The sequence below is a fragment of the Pinus tabuliformis genome, chromosome 3_1, assembly GCF_031772625.1.
Source record: "Pinus tabuliformis cultivar Carrire ecotype Pingquan chromosome 3_1, CPIR1, whole genome shotgun sequence".
Lineage (NCBI taxonomy): Eukaryota > Viridiplantae > Streptophyta > Pinopsida > Pinales > Pinaceae > Pinus > Pinus tabuliformis.
The window spans coordinates 15489596-15513597 of NC_142301.1; the positions used below are offsets into that span (position 1 = coordinate 15489596).

At 39.2% G+C, this 24002-nt stretch overlaps 1 protein-coding gene and 1 pseudogene across 1 annotated transcript in view; both read left to right on the forward strand.

The window, feature by feature from the left end:
• LOC149185547 (uncharacterized) overlaps nt 1-24002 on the forward strand; it is a 152243-nt gene that overhangs the window by 33375 nt on the left and 94866 nt on the right. The gene's annotated exons all lie outside the window — the stretch shown is intronic.
• Nucleotides 17946-18286, forward strand: LOC149185548 (small ribosomal subunit protein uS19 pseudogene; annotated as a pseudogene).

Genomic DNA, 24002 nt, shown 5'->3' on the forward strand with positions numbered 1-24002 from the left:
AATGTTTTGGGCTGATGCTGTTCTATGTGCTGCATATATAAAGAATAGATGTCCATCTAATGCTATTAGAAACAAGACTCCATATGAAATGTGGTATGGACATTTTCCTTTGGTAAAGCATCTCAGGGTCTTTGGTTCCACCTGTTATGCCTTGATACCAAAGGTACATAGAAACAAACTTGGTGCAAGAAGTCGTAAGTGTATCTTCCTGGGGTATTCAAACACCTCCAAAGCATACCATCTCTATGATGAAGTAAATAAAAAGTTTGTTGTATCTAGAGATGTAATTTTTCTTGAATCATCCAAAACTGACAATGTTGTTGAGCGGCAACTTGATCGCTTGGATAGATTCGCAAAAGAAAAATCATTTCAAGAATTTGATAATCAGATTCCACATCTTGAAGGGGGATTCCTATACTAGATCAACATGTGGAATCTTCTTCTGAAGAACACTCTCCCCCGCATGAAACTCCAACAACAGATGATGGTTTAAGTGATGTGATTGATAGAATTGGGAGACTCAATCTTGATTCAGTCCCAACTCAATCAACGGAGCAACCTGGACCATCTGAGAAAGGTCCCCCAAAGTGGTTGACAAAGACACTTGAAAGTGTTCATCCTGATGAGGTTGGAAAGACAGGAACTAGAAATTCAAACCGGCAAAATGGAGGTGATGTAGATGACTCTAATTCACCTGTTGATATGGATGTTTCTTATGATTGTGAATTGAACTTGTCTACAGATTTTGAACCAACTTCCTTCAAAGAAGCTGCTTCTCATGATGAATGGAAAGAAGCGATGCAAAAGGAGTATGATGCCCTCATAAAGAACGACACTTGGAAGCTGGTTGATCCTCCATTAGGAACCAAACCAATTGGCTGCAAGTGGGTCTACAAGAACAAGTATAAAGCTGATGGCTCACTTGACAAGCACAAAGCTAGGCTCGTGGCAAAAGGTTTTGCACAGAAGGAAGGGGTCGATTATGAGGATACTTTTGCCCCCACAGCAAAATGGGCTACCATCCGGACACTTTTTGCCCTAGCAGCTCAGAACGGTTAGAAAGTCCATCAAATGGATGTAAAAATTGCTTTCTTGAATGGCGATCTAAAAGAAAATGTTTTTATGTCCCAGCCTGAAGGATTTGCTGTGAAAGGACATGAACATAAAGTATGCAAACTTGTGAAGTCCTTGTATGGCCTCAAACAAGCACCGCGAGCCTGGTATGAAAAACTAACTGAGCATCTTCTGAAACTCAATTTCAAACATTATGATCTTGATGATGCAACTTTATTTGTCAAGAAAGTTGGCAAAACAGTTGTATATCTTGTGGTATATGTAGATGATCTTTTGATGACTGGGAACAATGAAAGCTACATTGCATCAATAAAGAACGAATTGGGGAAAAGTTTTGAAATCACTGATTTGGGCTATGTTCATTACTATCTTGGTATTGAATTAACCCAACATTCGATGTCCATATTTCTTTCTCAAAAGAAATACATTGAAGATTTGTTGAACAGGTTTGGCATGACAGAATGCAATCCTCTTACTACTCCAATGGAACAAACCTTAAAGTTCACATTTATTGAAGGAAAAGAATTTGAAGATGCAACAAAGTATAGACAGCTTGTAGGAAGTCTCAACTACCTAACTACTACTAGACCAGACATTTCGTTTGCTGTTGGAATCCTCTCCAGGTTTATGCAAAAGCCTTGTGAGGGACATTGGTCTGCTGCAAAAAGAGTTCTAAGGTACTTGAAGGGAACTCAAGATTTTGGAATCAAGTATACACAGGTGGACGACTTTAGCTTGATTGGATACTCTGATTCAGACTTCGATGGAGACAAAGAAACTGGGGTATCTACTTCAGGATATGCTATGAGTTTTGGATCAGGAGCTGTCTCCTGGAGATCACGCAAACAATCAGTTCCAGCAGATTCCACAACAGAAGTAAAATACGTGGCAGTAACTGAAGCAACAAAAGAAATTGTGTGGCTTAGGAAAATTCTTGAAGATTTTCAGGTAAAACAAGTACAATCAACTCCACTCATGATTGACAATACCTCTGCAATAAAGTTGGCCAAAAACCCAAAGTTCCATGATCGAACAAAGCACATCAATACCAAATATCATCTGATTCGACATCATGTTGAGGCCAAAACAATCCATCTCCATCATTGTTCCACCAATGAGCAAATTGCCGACATCTTCACCAAAGCACTTGGAAGAGAAAAGCTTGAACGATTCAGAATGATGCTTGGACTCACCAACATCCCTTCAGATTAAGGGGGGGAATGTTGACACCTAATCATCAGGATTGGGTGAATAAATAAAATCAATGTAAATAAATAATAAGAGACATGAACAGTCATCGGGAGATGAAGTGAACAGTCTCCCTCATGTATATAATGAAGACCAACCTAAAGGAATAATACATATGAATCAATTTTGCTTTGAGGAGTTACTGCCTGGCCTGAGAGAAATAATCCCAAGCTCCCCTAAAAAAAGAAATGATTTTATTAAAGTTACAAATAAAACCCCCTTTCTGAGAAATGAGAGGGCTTTAATAATCTTAGGAATTTTCAAATAGAATTTTAATATCCTTCCCCAAGATACCTATGAGAGAAAAAACTTTATAATAATTTTACAATTTTAACAATAGACTTTATCCAAAAAAAACAACTTTCCCCCACTCCAAAAAATAATTTAAAGTCTAAAATCAAGGAAAAGTATATGCTAGGGATTAAGCGGAATAAACTTTGTGGATGGAAAATTTTTAAATCCTAAAATCCCAAGCTTAATCAATTCTCTTTTATAAAATTAATTTGCTTTTCCAAAAAACAATATTCTTTCAAACCAAGAATTTGATGAAACCCTTGCTAAACCAAATATTAGATCTCTGCAAAAATGGCAAGGGTTAGATAATAAATCAAAAGCAAGAAAGAAGCCCAAAAGGCTTGCAACCTTCTTTAAAAAAACTTAAATAAAATTTTATGGCCTTCAAAGAAATTGATCTTATGCAAAAATGGCTTGCGACCCGAAGCAAAATTATTTGAGCCACACAAAATTAAATCTTGTAATGCAAAAGGCTAGAATAAGCTTTCCAAGGTTAATGACTTCCAAAAATTAATGAAAACTCTAATAAGACTCTAGCTGTGCAAGGAAAAGAGGGTTTGGAAATTAAAAATTCAATCTTCCTCTTGATCCACCTGCAAAGAACTCGTTAGAGAAATCCTCACTCAAGCCTTCAAATCTGCAAACACAAATGTGAAAAAAAATGCAAACAAATATATATATATATATATACAAAATGAATGAAAAATATATACAAATAAATAAAACTATGCACAAGAATTTATTTACAAATTTACAACAGTTAGATCAATGGAATATGAGTATAACTCTGTTCCATGATTAGCTAATAACAACTCTAAATAGAAAATTTGTTCTATTAAGCACAATAGTTTAAAGAGATTTGAGATAAATAAAATTTTCCTCTAGCTTAAGGTCTAGAACCCCTGCAACAAAAAATCGTCAGATAAATCCTTCGAGTAAAATAGAGTGGATCCTCCTACTTCATCAAGAGTTGGTTAACTTAAACAAAAACATCTCCTCACGCTTGAGTTCTGATTCATTTAAATATTTTCCACACAACTCAGAAATATTTTGTTAGCTTCAGATGAGACATGAAAAATATAATGAAAGGAAATTCTAGCAACTTAAACAAAAGCACACTAGCCACGTCCAATCCTAAAATATTTTCCAAATCTAATTACCAATGTAAGATAACTATACACTAATAATTCTATGTAAGCAAATGAAGTAGCAAATATAATCACCAGTAGAAAATTAAGCTCAAGAATTCATTACCATATCCATAAGAGGAGCCACAATATTTCACCCCAAAGACTTGTGTATTATTATTTCAAAATAGAGAGAGCTTCAAGACCAAAAATCCAAAAGCACAACATCAAGAGATGTTATAATGAGGAGCATATGCTTCCTTATATAGAAAAAATGAGAGCTCTAGAGACTCTTCCAAGTGAATAACGACTAGTTCCATGAAGGTGCACAAATTTGACTTGGTCTTGGGTGATCAAATGCCTGATCCATGTCAATATAATCTCCACCGTTGATTATTAATCTAGTTGTTATTGATGTCAATATAGTGAAGAAGGCAAGAACATGAAGATGGTGATGAAGAAGGCTGGGACGTGGTAATGAAGAAGGCAAGGACATCAAGGACATGACGATGGTGACCCTATGTTGAAGAAACCAAACGATGGAGGAGCCTAACACTCTGCCCTGCCTCCGTTTTTGCACTAATAAATGATCAGTCACTTTAATTAATATTTTTCTCCAACTTAGAAGAAGAATCTCATCATGAGACCTGGACCATCTTAAAGAGCATAATTTTAAGAGCATAATTTTATTTTTCTAATGAGTTATTACGTGTCCCGAAATTCCAAATAACGAGAGAGAACGAGATTTTACAAATTTGAGTCATGAATCTGCGAGTGAGCCGACCTTACCTAGTCAAACTCATGTCGGCTCAGCTAGGAGACACATCTCTTCATTGTTCACGCACAAAAAGGTATATATATATAGGATATGGTGTCGTTTTTGGATTAAGCGATTTAGTGGAGAAAATAAGAAACATATAGTTCACATCTCGTGAACTAAAGAACAGAACCAGCCACCTTAAAGCATAGATTGCAGAGTGTTTTTATGGTGGATTGTGGACTGTTTTAGGGTGGTTGAAGACTGTTTTGTGGACTGTTGTAGTCCTCATCTCCAAGCTGTGGAAAGGGTCCCCAAACTTGATTGCGGGCTAAGTAATTAACCCTCGGACTGGTACATCTGTTGTGAACTGAAGTCTTAACCTTTTTTGCTGCGGTGTATCTATAAGTCTGCTATATACTTGACTGCGGACAGAGTTCGTATGGTGGTCTGAGCAACGATGCCTCTCCCTACATGTAGATAGAAGTATTGTGCCTTTCTTATAGTGCAGACAATGCAGTGAAGACATTGTACAATTCAGTGCTTGAGTGGAGATGATGATCTAATGAAGTAACCTGATGATACTGTGCCTGGAAAACATAACAGTGGGTGTTGTGATCTCGGTGGAGCCCAGAATTGTGGGTATTGTATTGATCGGTGAAGGCTTACTGTGGAAGGCTCGAACCTTAGGAAAGGCAGTCTTTTGGGAAGCTTCTTTCAAGCTCCTATCAAGCTGTGGCAGAGTTTTTTTTTGTGGTGTGACAGACCACTCTCTTGGTGCTATGACAAACCTTGTTTGGTGTCAAAATTCCCTTGGTGCTGTGGCAGGCTTCTATGGTTCAATCTGTGATGAATTAACCCCAGATCAGTGACAAGATATCCCTTGAAGTATTGAAGAGAACTTCGAACCTGTGACAATCTTAGTGCAGCAGTTGATTTGGTGTGTGGAGTAGGGAAAAGTCCTGGTGCAGTGTGATCTTCTTTGGACAGTTGGTGCAGTATGGTGTGAACATCTTAATACAGTTAACATGGTGCAAGAATTTTGATGCTACAGTAAAGTGTTTATGAAGAAGGGTGATGGTGCAAAATAAGGCAGATTGGTAAAGTGAAGTATTGGAATAATTTGAATAGTGGTCTGGTGCAGTGTGGTGCAAGGACATTTGTAAAGAAGAATTGTCACAATCTAGTGCTAAAGTCTTGGTGCGTTGGACAATGGTGTAGTGTGGTGCAAGGATTGTCATTATTGAAGTTTTGGTGCAGCATGGTGCATTGGGCAGTGTGATATTGTGGTCTGATGCAGTGAAGGATTATTGCTCATAGGAAGATTGAAGCTTGGGTCTGAAGTTTATTGACCTGTGAAAAGAACAGTCACCTGGAACCTGTGATGTGTGGATGAGTAAGACTTGAAGAAGCCTTGTAAACATCCTTGGAGACATGATGCTGTGCTGAAGTCATCATGAAGTAAACTTGGAGGATTTGATTGGGTACCATGAAGAACAATGGTGACACCTTCTATATGACAAGGTTGTCATTGATGATGTAAAGTGGAAGACTACAGTGAAGTTGAAGATTGACAGGGCTCGGTGAAGAAGATTTTGGGAGCCGTGAGTTACTACCAAACATATCTTGACGAAGTATTGCAGTGGGTTGGAGCCTCAAAAAGACAAGGTTGGTGCCTTGGATGATAGGGTTGGAGCCCTAGAGGATCGGTGTCCTCAAGAAACTAGGTTGGAGCCTGTACGAGAGAAGGGTTGGTGCCCTAGGGGTTGGAGCCTCTAAATGCAAGGTTGGTGCCTTGAGAAGATAGGGTTGGTGCCCTAGAGGTTGGAGCCTCACAAAAGTCCAAGTTGGTGCTTGTCAACAGGTTGGAGCCTGGGTGATTGAAGATTGGTGTCTTCATCTATGGTTGGAGCCCTATATACATTGTACTTGATTTATTAAAGAAATTAATGAAAGCATTTATTCTTATTGTTCATTTTGTGTTCTAAATATAAGTGATCTAATTAATAAAATTCACAATTGAAAAGAATTACTGATTCACTCCCCTCTCAGTATTTCCAACTTTGATTGTTTGAGAAAAAAATCGAATTCCTTGGTGATGCCTTTTTCTTGGTCCATTTTCTTTTGACTTTTTCTCCTCGAAAAATCCCCATTCTCTTAACCAACTTGGACAATAAATTCGATTTTCATTAAAAAATCGATTTTTCTAGGAATTAATTCCTTTTTTCTAGGCTAAATTTTCTTGAATTTTTTTCTTGCTTGATTTGTGGAGATTCCCTTCTTGGAAAGTGCACATTCCCTTTTTTAATATTTTTCACTTGGAGAGAATTTATTTTCTCTCATTTTTATTTTCTGACCAATTTCCGACTAATTATTTAACCACTTTTTCATCGGAAAACCAAAAATAAAAATTAATTAATTTTTTGGCTTAGGATTTTAATTTATTTTGGCCAGAAAAATTACTTAATTGATACTAAAGGGGATTAATAATTTTTCCACCCTTAAATATTTAAGCCATGGTGTTCAAATATGAGAGACCACGCACACAAATATTTTTACATCAAGATATTACAATTTTAATTCTCAAAGGGGAAAACACCTTTAGACATAAACCCTTAATAATTTACCCAATTGTGTGACACAATATGATCTAGTTGTCATGTAACCAGCTCACAAAATAGAAGAAAAGATAGATCAACGACTTCAAAATAAGCCTCTTTAATGGGGCAACCTCTTTTATGTTACACAAATGAATAATTCTTGGATGATACAAATGACAAAGCCTCCTTCTTATATATAGGAGTCTAAAGGGTCACAATATAATCAAACCTGACATAAGAATAATAATATAAGGGCACAACAATAACAATAGTGGGCTTCTATGGGGCACAATAATAACAATATGGGGACAATAGGGGCACAACAATAACAATAGGAGCTACAATGACAATAGTAATGGGGAATCACTAGTATTATAGGGACCTAACATGCCTCTCTCCTTCAAAAAGTGTTGTCCTCAACGCTTGAGTAGTTCTGGATGCTTCTTTATAAAATTATCACCCTCCTACGTGGAATCTTCAGCGGGTAAGTTCTTCCACTTGATGAGATACTCTGAAATTGATCAATTTCGTAGCTGTCGAGTTCTTGTTTTTGTGACTGCTTCAGGTTCCAATATGATTTTTCCTTCCTCGTCAAGTTCTGGCAATATTGTTTGAACTGAGAGTTTGTCACCTATAACCTTCTTTAAGCATGAAACATGGAAAACTAGGTGCACTCGGGAAGTTGTAGGAAGCTCCATTTTGTATGCCATAGTGCCAATCTTTTGCAACACCTTGTACGGACCATAATTCTTTGGTGATAATTTATTATCCTTCTTAGCTTGCTTGAGGGACATTTGTTTATATGGTTCTAGCCGTAGGAATACCCAGTCACCTACATCAAAACTTCTTTCGCTGCGATGTTGATCTGCTTGTTGTTTCATTCTATTCTGCGCCAAAGTGAGGTTATCCTTTAAGAGTTGGAGAACTTGTTGTTGATGCTCGATGTGATCTTCCACTGCTTGAACCTTAGAATTTTCTCTTAAATACAATGTGATGGACGGTGGATGATATCCATAAAGTGCCATAAATGGGGTCCTTTTTGTTGTAGTATGGAAGGAAGTGTTATACCACCATTCAGCCAGAGGCAACCATTTGACCCATTGTGTTTGTTTATCAGATACAAAGCAACGGAGATATCCTTCTAAACATTTGTTTACTATCTCAGTTTGCCCATCAGATTGAGGATGATAAGATGAGCTATGAGCTAACTGAGTACCAAGACAAGAAAATAATTCTGTCCAATTTTTTTTAGTGAAAATGGGATCTCTGTCGCTTACAATAATCTTTGGGTTTCCATGTAGCTTTTGAATTGTTTCGGTAAATGCAGTAGAAACTGTACTGGCTTTAAATGGATCCGATAATGCACAAAAGTGTGCATACTTGGTAAGTCAGTCAACTACCACCACGATGACACTATTAGAATATATTAGAATATTCCTATTTAGCATTTAATGCTCATTCCTTTTAGCTGTTGCTATTTATATTCTTTTAGCAGTTTCTTTGATGAAACTGAGTGTTTCTATATTCTACATAGAAACCTGATGTTTCTATTATTGTAAATATCTCTGTATTATGATTGAGCTGTTTGCTCGTTCGGAATTAATTCATTCAACATTCTTTTATGGTATCAGAGCAAGGTTAAGAGATTTCTTGAACAGTAATTCTCTTTGCATCGTAATCTCTTGAGTCCTTTCTAAGGTCGAGCCCTCTGTAAGCCAAGCAGCCTTCACTGAGTCTTAGCCTCGGCTTTGTTCGCTGTGATAAAAGCTTACAGTCGTCCATCTCGATACAGAAATGGATTCTTCCCTTGCATGATCATTTTATTAAGGAAATAACTCTGTGGCGGTGACTGTTTTCGTGGGAGCGGAATTTTTTTTGGCTGGCCAGTTCTGCTTGGAATCGTGGATCCGGCTATCTTCTTCTTCACCTGGCGGCTACTCGACCACAACGTGGAATTTCTCAGCATTTGTGATCCAGGTGTTTTCTCTCAAAACTCATTTGTTTTTTTGAAAGTCAGACTCGTGGTTTGAAAATTCGATCTGCGGGAAAATTCGTGGTTTTATTTTCAAAGCTGTCAAACCCGTGGATACGCGTGTATTTTTGAAACCCGTGGAAGCCTGTGGATATATATTCTGCCGTGGATATATATTTTCGACCCGTGGATACACATTTTGAAACCTGTGGATATATATTTTGGCGTGGATATATATTTCCGACCCGTGGCAGTTGAAACCTGTAGATATATATTTCCGACCCGTATTTGAAACCCGTGGTTCATTTATATTTCAAACCCGTGGTTCATATATATTTCCGACCCGTGGCAGTTGAAACCCATAGATATATATTTCCGACCCGTATTTGAAACCCGTGGTCCATATATTCAGTTGAAACCTGTGGATATATATACACCTGTGGATCTATATAGCTGAGCCGTATATAGCTGAGACGTATATCTCTGAGTCGTTTACAGCTGAGATGTGACGTGAAGCCTTGATAGCTCACGTGGGTCAACTTGTTTAGATATTCGTATTTGATTTATCAGCGTTACCAATCCGTGGTGCTTGCCGGAATTTTTATCTGTGGAATTTGTGGTTCTGGTTGCCGGTTTGTATTTGATTTATCAGCGTTACCAATCTGTGGTGCTTGCCGGAATTTTTATCCATGGTATTTGTGGTTCTGGTTGCCGAAATTTTTATCAGCGGAATTTTTTTTTGTGATCCTGACAGCCTCCTTTACAAGCTATACACGTGTGGTAGACTTGCATTCTCCTGTGGGAAATTGTATTCTCAGAAATATATATTTTGTGCTAGCAGTATTACCATTGTTTTAGACTGGAGAGATATCTTTGCTGGGTAATTTTTTTTTTAGCAGGACAAAGTCTGTTCTTTAATTTACACCAGGATAAACAGTCAGCTACATTGTTCTTGTGTGTCATACTTCTGTATTTTCTTTGTGAAAATGGCCACACTTACCAATCTGATGTTAGAAGGAAATCAACGCTTCAATGGCAGCAACTATAACATTTGGAAACAAAGAATGTTGACCATTTTTGAGTACAGGCGTCTTGATCAACTCATTTTGGGCAAAGAGCTTCGTCCAGGTACAGCCGGGACCGATCAAGATAAATTTGATGATCGAAATCGAGAGGCTGTTATGCTTCTCAAGCTCTCTGTCGCTGATGATCAGTTACCACAGATCCCTTCTGGCAAGACAGCTGCTGAAATCTGGCAACAGTTGAAAGAATTGCATGAGACATCTGATAAAAGCAGAGCTTTTTTTCTCAAAATCAGTTGTTCTCCATCATGACAGACGAACATATGTCTTTACAGGAACATCTCAACAAAATTAAAGACATTCGAGATCAGCTCGAAGCCATTGGTCGGACCATGGAGGAGGAAGATATGGTAGTCATTACTTTGAAAAGTCTACCGAAATCTTATGAACACTTCATTGAAACGCTCAACATTACCACCACAAATGTTGATCTGAAGTTTCCAGATTTATGTACCAAACTTCTGCAGCAGGATCGGTGGAAACAACAGTTTGGTAGTAGTGCTTCATCAGTGTCCTCGGAAAATGCATTTTCTGCAAAATATCAGTCCTCTCAGTCCTTTCAGCAGAAAGGCTCCTCTCAACCTTTTGATCCTGCTCGGAAGAAAAGTGTGCAGTGTAATTACTGTCACAGGTTCGGTCATATGAAGAAAGATTGCCGACATAGGATTGCTTCTGAACAGAGGAAGCAGGGAGGGCCACATCAGACAGCCAATGTTGCAGAACATTCAGAGCAGACAGAGTCTGCCTTTTACGCCTTTATGGCTAAAAGGCCTTCAGACCATGTTCCTTCCTCTGCATGGTACATTGATTCTGGCGCATCACGTCATTTTTCTCACAGGCGTGACTGGTTTATTGACTTCTCACCTTTCAGTGATTCCGTGGTATTTGGCGGAGGTGAAAAGTACACAGTAGCTGGCAGAGGTACAGTTCAAATTCAGTCTGGTGGGCACACACTTATATTTCTGAATGTATACTATGTTCCTGGTATGGAAATTAATCTGCTATCTGTCAGCCAGATTATGAGGAATTCTCCTCAACTTGATGTAGTGTTCAGTACCCACAAGTGCTCCATTATTGACAGGGAGTCTAGTTTAACAGTTGCTGTTGGCCTAGAAGATCATGGTTTATACAGGCTACTTGACATCGGTGACTCTCCAGAAGTGGCTCTAGCAGCACATATTTCTCCTATCAGCACTCTATGGCATCAGCGATATGGGCATCTCAATATTCAGTATCTCTCTCAGCTCTCTAGGGAGGGACTTGTGTCTGGATTACCTGATATTCAGACTCAGCAGTTGGGGGTATGCAGCGCCTGTCAAGCGGGAAAGCAACATCGGTCTTCATTCAAAAATGGAGAATCTTGGCGCGCATCTAAGGTACTTCAGTTACTTCATGCTGATATTTGCGGACCTATGAATACAGCCTCTATCACTGCTTGCAAATATTTTTTACTTATTGTAGATGATTTCAGTAGAAAGATGTGGGTATATTTTTAAAAAAATAAATCTGATGTTCTTAGTACCTTTCAGAAGTTTAAAACATTAGTGGAGAAAGAATCTGGTTGTAACATCATGACTCTTAGGACCGACAATGGGGGGGAATTTTGTTCTTCAGCGTTTGCCAACTTCTGTGATATTCATGGCATCAAACGACAACTAACCACTCCTTACACTCCTCAGCAAAACAGTGTTGTCGAGCGTCGCAATCGCACGGTTGTTGAAATGGCTCGTTCCATGCTACAACACAAGAGTGTTCCAAACAAATTCTGGGCTGAAGCAGTATTTACTGCTGTTTATCTTCTTAACAGATCACCCACTCAGGCTGTTACAGGGAAGACTCCTGAAGAGGTTTGGTCTGGCCGAAAGCCTAAGATCAGTCATCTCAAAGTATTTGGCTCAGTTGCATATGTTTGGATTCCAGCTGCTAAGCGATCTAAGTTGGATTCCAAAAGCCAGAAACTCATGATGACAGGGTACAGTGATCATCACAAAGCCTATAGGCTAATAGATATAGCCACTGGTCGTCTTAGCTTCAGTCGGGATGTAGTATTTGATGAAGACAGAGGATTTTTTCAGTCTTCTTCTTCTAAGCAGTGTTCTGAGGATCAGCCTCACAGTGTACTTCTTCCGGTCGGTCCACCTGATGGGAGGGATGATGTAGCATCAGTATTTGATCATACTCTATCTGAGCTTCCTCCAGAAAATAACCCTCCTCTTGCCGCCCCTATTGCTCTTGAGTCTCCTCCACCTCCTCCTGATATTGGTTCCTCTACTTCTGCTATTGCTTCTTCTACTCTTCGGCCAAAATGGTGGGCTAAAACCATTGGTGATCTCCGGGATGATGAGCTCCTTGAAGGCAGAACTTCTAGACATAAGAACAGACAACAGTCTACAGTCAATTTTGCCCTTATGGCTAACCTGCACAGTACTTTTGAGCCTCAAACCTATTCAGAGGCTAAGGGTACATCTGAGTGGGAACAGGCTATGGAAGCCGAATTCCAGAGTCTTCAGAAGAATCACACATGGACACTTTCTGATCTTCCTGCAGACAAAAAGCCCATAGGCTGCAAATGGGTGTATAAAGTGAAATACAAAGCTGATGGAACCATAGACAAGTATAAAGCTCGGCTTGTGGCTCGAGGATTTTCACAGAAGGAAGGCATCGACTATGAGGAGACTTTTGCTCCTACAGCCAAGATGAGTACCATAAGGCTTGTTCTTGCCCTAGCAGCTCAGTTCAATTGGAAAGTTCATCAGATGGATGTAAAAAGTGCTTTCCTAAATGGTGATCTCCAAGAAGAAGTCTACATGACGCAGCCTCCAGGATTCAAGGTTGCTGGTCAAGAACAGAAAGTGTGTCGGTTAGCTAAAGCAATCTATGGATTGAAACAAGCTCCTCGGGCTTGGTATATGAAAATTGATCAGTACCTGACAGATCAGGGTTTTCAGCGGAGCCCTTCTGATGCAAACCTGTATATCAAGCATACTGGTGATGATATCTTGTTTGTGGTTGTCTATGTGGATGATCTTATCATCACTGGCAGCTCTGCATATTTGATCCATGGGATCAAACAAGATTTATGCAGAACTTTTGAGATGACAGACTTGGGGCTTCTTCATTATTGTCTGGGGGTTGAAGTTTGGCAGACTGAAAATCAGATCTTTCTCTCTCAGTCCAAGTATGCCAAAAATCTTGTGGACAGATTTAGAATGCAGGATTGCAAACCGGCCACGACTCCTATGGAACTAGGGCTCAAACTTTCAGCTCAGTCATCCTCTCCCCTTGTGGATGAAACTTTATTCAGGCAATTAGTGGGCAGTCTCATCTATCTTACTGCTACCAGACCTGACATCAGTTTTGCAGTAAGCTACATTTCTCGCTTCATGTCTGCTCCTAAAGCTGATCATTGGCAAGCAGCAAAGCGTGTGCTACGATATGTGCGTGGCACTTCTGATTATGGCCTCCTATACACTCGAAGTTCCAATCCTATTCTCAGTGGTTACACTGATTCTAACTGGGCAGGTTCGGTTGATGACCGTAAATCTACAGCTGGGTATGTGTTTAATCTAGGATCCGGCGCTGTTACTTGGACTAGTAAGAAGCAACAGGCAGTGGCTCTCTCCTCAACAGAAGCCGAGTATCGGGGAGCAGTTAAGGCATCCTGTGAGGCAGTTTGGCTTCGACGTATGCTGGCAGATATGCATGTTTCCCAGACAGGGCCTACTTCTTTGTTTTGTGATAATCAGGGGGTGCTCAAACTTGCCAAGAATCCTGTCTTTCATGAACGAACAAAGCATGTGGAAACTCATTGCCACTACATTCGCCAGCTTGTTGAAGACGGCTCAGTTCAGTTGCAATATGTTCCGACAACAGAGCAGCCCGCCGACATCTTCACCAAGCCTCTTGGTCCTGATAAATTTGTAAAATTCAGAGGGTCTATTGGTGTTGTAAATAGATTGAGCATTAAGGGAGGGTATTAGAATATATTAGAATATTCCTATTTAGCATTTAATGCTCATTCCTTTTAGCTGTTGCTATTTATATTCTTTTAGCAGTTTCTTTGATGAAACTGAGTGTTTCTATATTCTACATAGAAACCTGATGTTTCTATTATTGTAAATATCTCTGTATTATGATTGAGCTGTTTACTCTTTCGGACTTGGGTAACCTCGTGATAAAATCCATTGAAACCTCCTCCCAACGTTGGCTTGGAATGGATAAAGGTTGTAATAGTCTTGGGGTCTTAATTGTTTCAACTTTATTTTGTTGGCAAACCAAACATTCCGCCACAAACTTTTGAATATCCGATTTAAGGCCATCCCAAAAAAATTCCTTCTTAACCCTGTGGTAAGTTTTTAAAAATCTCAAGTGACCTCCTAAGGGAGGGGTGTGCAATTCCATAAGATTTTTTTGTTTGAGTTGGGAATTCTTACATAGGTATAAGTGATCTTTGTACCATAATGAATCATTTTTCCAACTAAATGTATCAGATGCACTGGGATCTTATTGTAACTTTTGAATGAGTGACCACACTTCTTCGTCATTCTTCCATTCATCCCTTGCTTCTTTTATCCAATCTGGTTGGATAATAGAAATGGCGCAAAGCAATGCTTCCACATCCTCTTCCTTTCTTGAGAGTGCATCTGCCACAACATTTTGCTTCCCTTTTTTGTAGATGATTTCAAAGTCATAACCCAACATCTTTGTGACGCATTTTTGCTGCTCTTCTGAAGATAATCGTTGTTCTAAAAAGTTTTTAAGACTATCATGATCCGTTTTTACCTTGAAGTGTCTTCCCATTAGGTAGAGTTTCCATTTCTTAAGTGCATGTAGTATTGCCAATATTTCCTTCTCATAAATAGCTTTGTGTAAATACTTTCCTTTGATTGAACGACTTTCAAAAGCAATGGGTCTTTTTTCTTGCATTAAAACTGTTAAACTCACATGGATAGTAAACACAATAGGAAAGATAAATCAGTGAGTGTAATTTTTATTAACAAAAGATGTACATTTATAGTACAATAGGTGACTCTTGGGATTCAGATCCCAAGGTCTCTTGGACTGCTTTGTCCATTCAACTTCCACGCTAACCCTTTAGGATTAGGTGTCCAACATTCCCCCCCTTAATCCGAAGGGTTATGTATGAGTCCAAGAAGAGAGCTGTAATACAAAATGTGCAAAAAATGCATGGCAGCACTAGGCTGAATGTGCTCTATGAAATGTTGGTAAAAAGAAGGGCGGTGGTTTAAGGATGACCACCAACACTAGAACGCTTAGTGCAGTTCCCGAAACTCTTCCAAAACTGGCAAGAAACTAAAGTTTTCTGCTAGAGGAAGTGATCCTATTGTTTTAAAGAGGGAAACCTTCAACCATAAAAGGGAGGTCTCACCTCGCATAAAAGGTAAAACTTCAACCTGAAAAGGGAAGTCTCAACCTGTGATGGTTTAAGGATAACCAACAACTCTGGAATGCTTAATGCAATTCCTGGAACTCTTCCAAAACTGGCAAGAAGCTGGAGTCTTCTGCTAGAGGAAGTGTTCTCAATCTGTGTTCACGGGCATCTTTGTCTCTGGCTGCAACTCTGAAACTGGTGTGGCAGGTTGTGGCTCAGGCTCGCTTGATGTGGCTTTGAAGCTTGTAGATGACCATCATTTCCCCCCCTGTCAGGTACAAGGTGAGAAGATGGAGAAAACTCAACTGCAAGACTGTTCAATACTCTAGAACAAGTTCTAACATGCGTTTGGAATATCTTCTTGGCTTTTGATGCCCATTGCCAAGAAGCGATCCATCCAAGATGAATCTTTGTTCTTGCAGGACGTTTGTTTCTGAAGCATCTGTTTGAAGAATGGCTGGTTTTATGACAGTGCTCACATGGATGAAGATCAAAACAGTGATCTTTCAGATGGCCAACTCGATCACAGTGTTGGCATTTCACGATCTGTTGTTTTTGTTGTTGTTGTTGCTGTGGAAGAGGAGCAGAATCTGGAACAGCTGAAGCTGATCTGTCATGAGGAGCAGGTGAACTGTCATAAATAAATCCAGCACTTTGAAACTGAATGGGCTTTGAGTAGTCTGGAATATGAAAGGACAAGTCCTTGTCATATCCAAGACCAGTTCTGTGCTTGTTGTGGACAAGTTGTTCCCAAGGTCTGATGATGGGCTTGGGAAGTGCAAGCTGAACTTCTGCATCTGCATGTGACTTTGCTGCTTCATTGGCCACTGGATCAACTTGTTTCTTATGGGAGATTGTTTCAATGTTTTGAACAGAGACAAGTTCAGAATGATGACTATACTTATGTAACTCCTCTTGCTGTAGCTGTGATTCAAGCTGCAAAAAATCAATGGTTTCTTGTGAAAGTTGTAAATATGTTTGAATATCTTTGAGAGTGTCTTTGTTGAGTTTAACTGTACTTCCATTAGATAAGATTAGAGTACTTAATAACTCTAATAATCCATGAATTTTCTCCATTATTCAAACAATCAAATCAACCATGCACTTGTAAAAACAATCAAATGACCAAAAATGGTTTTTTTTTTTTTTTTGTTGGACCTCTGTCTGCTCCTTTTACACATAAAATTAGTCCACTAGATATTCACTTAACTAAATGTACGCACCCAAAATACAAGTGTTTCCTCCCTAAACAATGAGCTGATATACACTCAAGAACACAGTTTTTCTCGCAGGTAGACTGCTCTTTTCTGGGCTTACTGACCCAAAAATCTCAGCCTGCTCCTACTGCAACCTTAGCCTGTACCCAAGCATTAAGAAAAATGCTGAAAAAGACTCAGACTTCACACTGAAAAACCCATAAATCTGAGTAGTGACAAGCCTTGGTTCCTATGCAAATTCCTGCCTTTTACCGCCATTATTTTAGCTGATAAATACACACAGCTCACCTTTGAGAAATAGTACTACGATTCATTTATTATTTCAGCCTTCTATCCCTGAAACTTGGCCTGATTTTTCCTTTGCAATCATAAGCACAACAATTGTATCTCAGCGCTGCGAGTCACAATGGATTTTTCGGTAGCATCAAAATTGTTTGTGTAAGTCACCTCCAGTTGCCACCTTAGAGGATGAGGACTGGAATCCTTCTCACCTTATTCTAGTTATAACACACTAAAAAATTCCCAGAACTTGGAGAATATCTACACTGGGTTGTTCCACTGCGCAAAGATTTCGACATCTACCAAGAGGATCAAATTATACCATACAAACCTCATGTCCAGGGAGATCCCCTTTTTCTGTACACTTTCACGCTCTATGAACAGTTCAAAGTCGACCTAATGTAGCCTTTGGTAGGGCTTCCTTGTCTTGACGATGGTGAGAATAACTGGCGGAACTTCAATTTAGAACACCTTGCAATTTTAAATAAGCTTGAAGCTACACACAGGGTTCATTTCAAAGTTTAAACTTTAAAGAGGAAACTTTGCTGTACAAAAGCTGTAATATATCAGAAAACACTTCAGTGAATCTTCAACGATATCGAATTAATGTAGAATTCTATTTTGGAACTGGTGCTCTGCACTTATTCAAGACTTATTCTTTAGTGTATCTCAAGAATCCAATCCCCTGTCCATCATGATGAGAATCCTCCATCTTTGCACAATTTTGCAGAATGTTGCCTTGCAGAACCAACATGGGTGTTGTTCGTGATAGCAAGAGGCTCAGAACAGTGGATTATGGTGGGAACGCAGCCTGGATCCATTCTTTTTCTTCGCCAGCATAATCGTTTGAAGGAAATTGGTGCACGAAGGTTGCGAGAGCCTGTTGTATTATGAACAGCCGCGGCGTTTATCCATTGACTGTGAGGTGGTCTTTCGATACCATTTCAACCATGGCGGACGTAGATGGAGATGTGACCGCCGCCCAGCCCAAAAGGAGGACGTTTAAGAAGTTTTCGTACCGCGGGGTCGATCTCGATGCTCTTCTGGACATGACCTCAGATGATATTTGCAAACTTTTCCCAGCCCGTGCTCGTCGAAGGTTCCATCGAGGGCTGAAGAGACAACCTATGGCTTTGATCAAGAAGCTTCGAAAAGCGAAGCTAGAAGCTCCTTCTGGTGAGAAACCAGAACCTGTACGAACTCACATGATCACTTATAGGTCACGGAGAACATGTATTGTATAGGACATGCATCTTCCGTGAAAATGAACTTCGAAAGGAGGAAAACGATTATGAACAGCCGCTGGCAAAAATCAAGCACCACCACAAAAATTTCTTAAGGATATGAACAAGCAAAAGAGCTATGGGCCACACCCAGCCTTTTTTTTTCAGTCCAAGGTTGGCGGAAAGAGTTCTTGCAAAAATGAGAATTCAGAAAAATGGACTCAACGGCACCCAGAAAAAATGAAAATCCGTCAGGGTTTGAGACAATAAGGCAAATTTAGAATCCTTCCGGTCCGACCTGATGAATATTGTAATGACAACACTCAGTTCCAAAATCCTTGCACAAGACAAACAACATTTTGCATCATTGGCTGTTGATGCAGTAATGCGGCAGAGGTAGCGCTGGAAAAGGCAGCGCGTTATGGTCAGAGGTGAGCAGCGACTGTGGAGGGTCAGGTCGAATAGCTCTGAGCAGGTAAGGGGCGTTACAAACGCTCAATGCACCGCAGACCCACCAAATTCAATCATTAATGCAAGAGTAACGATTTTCACAAACTCAACAATGCACAGTTAGGAATTTGAATTGTCAGGACAGCAAGTAACGCAGAAGAGAGAGAGCGCAGGTATGATTTCAAGGGTCAGGCAGAGAGGCTTAAAATAGCCATGAGTCAGCAGATTTCTGGCAAACAATTAATGGAGCTTTATAGGTAATGGGCAGTACTGGAAGGTCTGCACAAATGACATATACATAGAGACCACAAAACAAGTGGCTCAGATATGAGTAGGGCCAGAATTCGCCCGCTCTGATACCATGTTAAACTCACATGGATAGTAAACACAATAGGAAAGATAAATCAGTGAGTGTAATTTTTATTAACAAAAGATGTACATTTATAGTACAATAGGTGACTCTTGGGATTCAGATCCCAAGGTCTCTTGGACTGCTTTGTCCATTCAACTTCCACGCTAACCCTTTAGGATTAGGTGTCCAACAAAAACAACACCAATTCCATTTCTCCAGGCATCACATTCCACAATAAAGGTTTTTGTGAAGTCCGACGTAGCTAGGACCGGTGCTTGGCACATTGCCTCTTTAAGATGTTCAAAGGCCTTGAAATGTAGCAGGTGCATTGATAAGGCCAAAAGGCATGACCAAAAATTCATAATGACCCTCATGAGTTCTAAATGTTGTTTTTGAAATGTCTTCAGTCTTCATTCTGATTTGATGATATTCTGAACGAAGATCCAACTTGATGACGTAAATTGATCCCATAATTCATCAATGACAAGAATGGGAAATTTATCTTTAATAGTGAGCTTGTTGAACTCCTTATAATCCGGACACATGCGCCATGACCCATCCTTCTTGTGCACCAATGCTACTGGAGCAGAGAAAGAACTTTGACAAGGTTGAATTAAACCAGCCTCTAGCATTTCTGAAACCATATGTTCAATTTCACTCTTTTGGGCATAGGGATATCTGTAAGGCCTGATGTTTGGAGGAACACTTCCTGGAATCAAATGAATAGCATGATCATGATCATGAATAGGTGGGAGGTCTTTGGGAATCTCAAATACCTTGGAATGATTGTCCAAGACTTCTTGGAAATCTGGAGAAATAGATGATTTCGATGTGGGAACCTCTAGCGAACATAATTGTGCAATTACGTCTCGTTGTTCTTTCTTTAGAAGCTTTGTCATTCCGTTAGAGCTGATTATCTTTCTCGGTTTCCCTGTGATACCCCTTAATTCAACTTCCTTTCCTTCCGAAGAAAATTTCATGAAAAGTTCTTAAAAATTAAAAGCTATTGTACCTAAGGATTGTAGCCATTGGACTCCTAGTACAACATTAGCACCACCCATTGGAATGGAAAACATTGGGCTATTCAATACATATTCTCCCATGGATAGCTTGATATTATGGCACTTTCCAGAGCAATTTATGGTTCCTCCACTTGCAACCATCACTTGACACTCTGGTGCTGGATATAGGAAGCAATTCAATTCTTTGGCTATCTTACAATGAATAAAATTATGGGTATTTCCCGAATAAATCAACACTATTACCTTTTTCTTCTTGATATGTCTTTCTATCTTGATAGTTTGAGGAGTGGTAATTCCGACCAATGCATGATATGGTCAGATTCATTTTTTCTATCTCTAGAGTTTGTTCCTCGTGTCTATCCTCTTCTTTTGATTTTTCTTGTTCCTTTTCTTCCTCCTCTTCACAATCTATGTAAAATAATTTCTTCTCAGCACACTTATGACCTTTAGTGTATTTTCTATCACAACTGTAACAAAGCCCTTTTGCTCTTTTTTCTTCCAATTGTTGTGGTGTCAACCTTGTAGGTTGTGGAAGGCTAGGGGCAACAACACTTCCATCTTTATAGTTGTGAGTGGTAGGCTTCCTTGTTGCCATAATTTCGCTTTCCATTTTTCTTGCCAACCTGAATGCCTTCTGCAATAAATCAGGTTCCCAAAGGCGAACTTCATGTTGGATGGTATCCTTTAAAATCCCTATGAACACATCAATCCTATGCTCCTCTGGAATATATTTTACTGTTATATTCAATTTTTGGAAGTCCTCAATGTGCTCCATCATTGAACCCTTTTGTTTGAGATTTATCAATTGGCTAAAAAAAGTGTTGCTTTTTGTATCCTCATAATGTGCTATCATTTCTTCCGTAAAAGTTGCGCAAGTGACAATTTGTTTACGAGAGCAAAGCCATCGATACCATACAAATTGATTTGGTTCCAAATAGAAAGTTGCAATGCATACGTTTTGTGTGTTTTGCACATTATGGAGATCGAAATATTGCTCCATCTGTAGTATCCATGTTATAGGGTCCTTTCCATCAAATGTCCTCATATCGATCTTTGGAACATGGTGGGTCTTCAATCCACCGTTAGAGTCTATGAAATCATCATTAACATTTCTTTTGTTCTCATGAGTTTCCTTTACTACCCTTTTGCCATTAGTAAGTATTTCTTGCAGCAAATTTGTCAAATCTGTCTTCAAATCTTCCTTGTTGCCTTTAAGTTTTTCTTTTATACCATCCATCTTAACGTCCAAGCTTGTCTTCAAATCTTCCATGTTGCCTTTAATTTTTTCTTCTATACCATCCATCTTAGCTTCCACGCCTTTGTTTAAACCATCCATCTTAGCTTCTGTTACTTTTTGTGCGAGTGAATTTGTTGCACTTGGTCTCATAATTTTGATATATCATGTTGCATTTCTTCCTCTTCTTCATGAGTCATGTTAGAGCTTTCAGGTTGCTTACTAGGTGTTTCCATTTTCTTTCTTCGGGGCATCAATTAATGATAATAATTCTTCACTATGCCCTTTGAATTCCTTCAAACTAATTTTTCAAACCAAACTTATGCAAAATTAAAAAAAAACTACACACCTTTTTTCACTTTGTAGGAACTCGATATTGAATCTGTTGTATCTCTGTAATTTCGGATCTCCAAGGTTTGAAATTGCGTCCTGCGGTAGCCCTCTGAGTCCTCTTTCCAACCCCGCAAGTCTGATCAAGATTGGATTCTCCAAGGAAGTGTTATGCCAAATCTCCCATGATGACTTGATTATAGACTGGTTCAATAGAGCGAATTTGTACGAAGTGCCACGTGTCACTGTTTCGACCTTAGGACCTGAAACTGATACAAAGAAAACTACAGGCCATCCTTTTTTTGTAACTTCTTACAAAATTTCAATCTGATGCTCAGAGAGAAAGTTATGACGATTTTCCCCAAGTCATCTGTTTGAGATATAATTCGGGAGCTTGCAAAAACCCTAACTTCCTTGGATCCTATCTCCGAAAATATAGTGAGAAAAGATCTGAAATTCGGACCCGAGGTTCATCAAGATTTCAGCTCAAATGGGTTTTAATTTCCGCTTCTGAAACGTCGTAGAAAAAAGTTATAGCGAAAATGCCACGATGACCTGTTTGGAGTAGCGAAACCCTAGAATCCAAAGCTTTGATACCAAATGTTATGTAACCAGCTCACAAAATAGAAGAAAAGATAGATCAACAACTTCAAAATAAGCCTCTTTGAGGGGGCAACCTCCTTTACATTACACAAATGAATAATTCTTGGATGATACAAATGACAAAACCTCCTTTCTATATATAGGAGTCTAAGGGGTCACAATATAATCAAAGCCGACATAACAATAATAATATAAGGGCACAACAATAACAATAGTGGGCTTCTATGGGGCACAATAATAACAATATGGGGACAGTAAGGGCACAACAATAACAATAAGGGCTATAATGACAATAGTAAGGGGGGAATCACTAGTATTATAGAGACGTAACACTAGTAGACCAAGTGATTCGTAATAAAATAATTTAGCCAATTACCTTAAATTATCCCCAAATCACTTTTATAGAAGACTCTACTAAGAACACTAGGACTCACTTAAGACTTTGACGATAAATTCCACCTTAGCTTTGGGGTGAGGCTGGAGGGAAAAACTTTGTTGATCATCCGTGTTTAGAAAAACAGATAATCAATGAGACGAAAAACCTCCTAGGATGAAATTTGTCACCAAAATAATAGGTTTACCTAGGTTGTTACATAATTAAACGGTCATACTAATCATTTACAATAAACTTGTAGAATTTGGGTTTACAATTCTGATGAACTGACGAATCATGATGATGAATCTTGGATATTTAATTGCTCAAACATGATGGAATTCCTTTGCAAAAATGTGTACTGCTATATGGTAGTTGACATGGAGTGGTCAACAGGCCTCATGAAGGCAATTCGTACCTCTTAGAAGCCTATATATAAGTGCATTCGACCTCATTTGAAGGATACATCCAAGAAATTCGATCAACCAAGAGAAGAAGTTCGATCACAAGAAGGAAGAAGCAAGAAGGCAAGAAAGGAAGGACGAAGAGCAAGAAGAAGAAGGAAGGAAGTTGAAATCGAAGTTTTTAGGTCTCTATCTCTCTCACACGTGCGAAGAAGAACTAAGGTTTCTGAAGTTGCGAAGTTGCTAAGTTGCTAGGTCGAAGTTGTTGGAAGTTGCTAGGTCGAAGTTGTTGGAAGTTGCTAGGTCATAATTGTTGGTGAAGCTGCTAGGTTGAAGTTGCAGAAATAACTGGGGGTCGAAATTTCAGTGGTAGCTGGAAAGCCGAAAAACTGTAGCTGGAAGCTGTTTTGACTTTGAAGGAAAAGCTCATCAAGAAGGAAGGGTGACTTGGTCTTGGAGGTGTTTTAGTCTTGGGTCTAAAGGTCACTGAATTCATCATTTGAAGATTCTATAAGAAGAGAAGAATTACTTGTGGGTTTTCCTCTCTAGGAGAGGTTTTGGCCCTGGCTAGTAGCCTATATCCTGTGTCCATTTGTGTTATTGATCTTCATAGTTTGGTAGTTGTTTGATGATAAGAACACTATAATAATCAAGAGAAGAAGAAGCTAATTATAAATACTACAAGTTGAAGTAAAGAACATCACAAACAATTATCAAAGTAAAGAGAAATCAACCTAATCTAGCTGCCCTAGATTTCTCAACATGGTTTCAGAGTTAAGGTGACAAGAAGAGGTAGCTTGAAGATCACTCAATTGAAGAAGGATACATAAGGACCAAATACAAGAATAAGAGCATCAAGGAGGACTAATCAACACATCACAAAGACTCTATCATCTTGAAGGAAGAACTCTTGGAAGAAGAAAGGAAGACCTCAAGGACCCTACATTCAAAGAAAGAAGGACCCTGCAC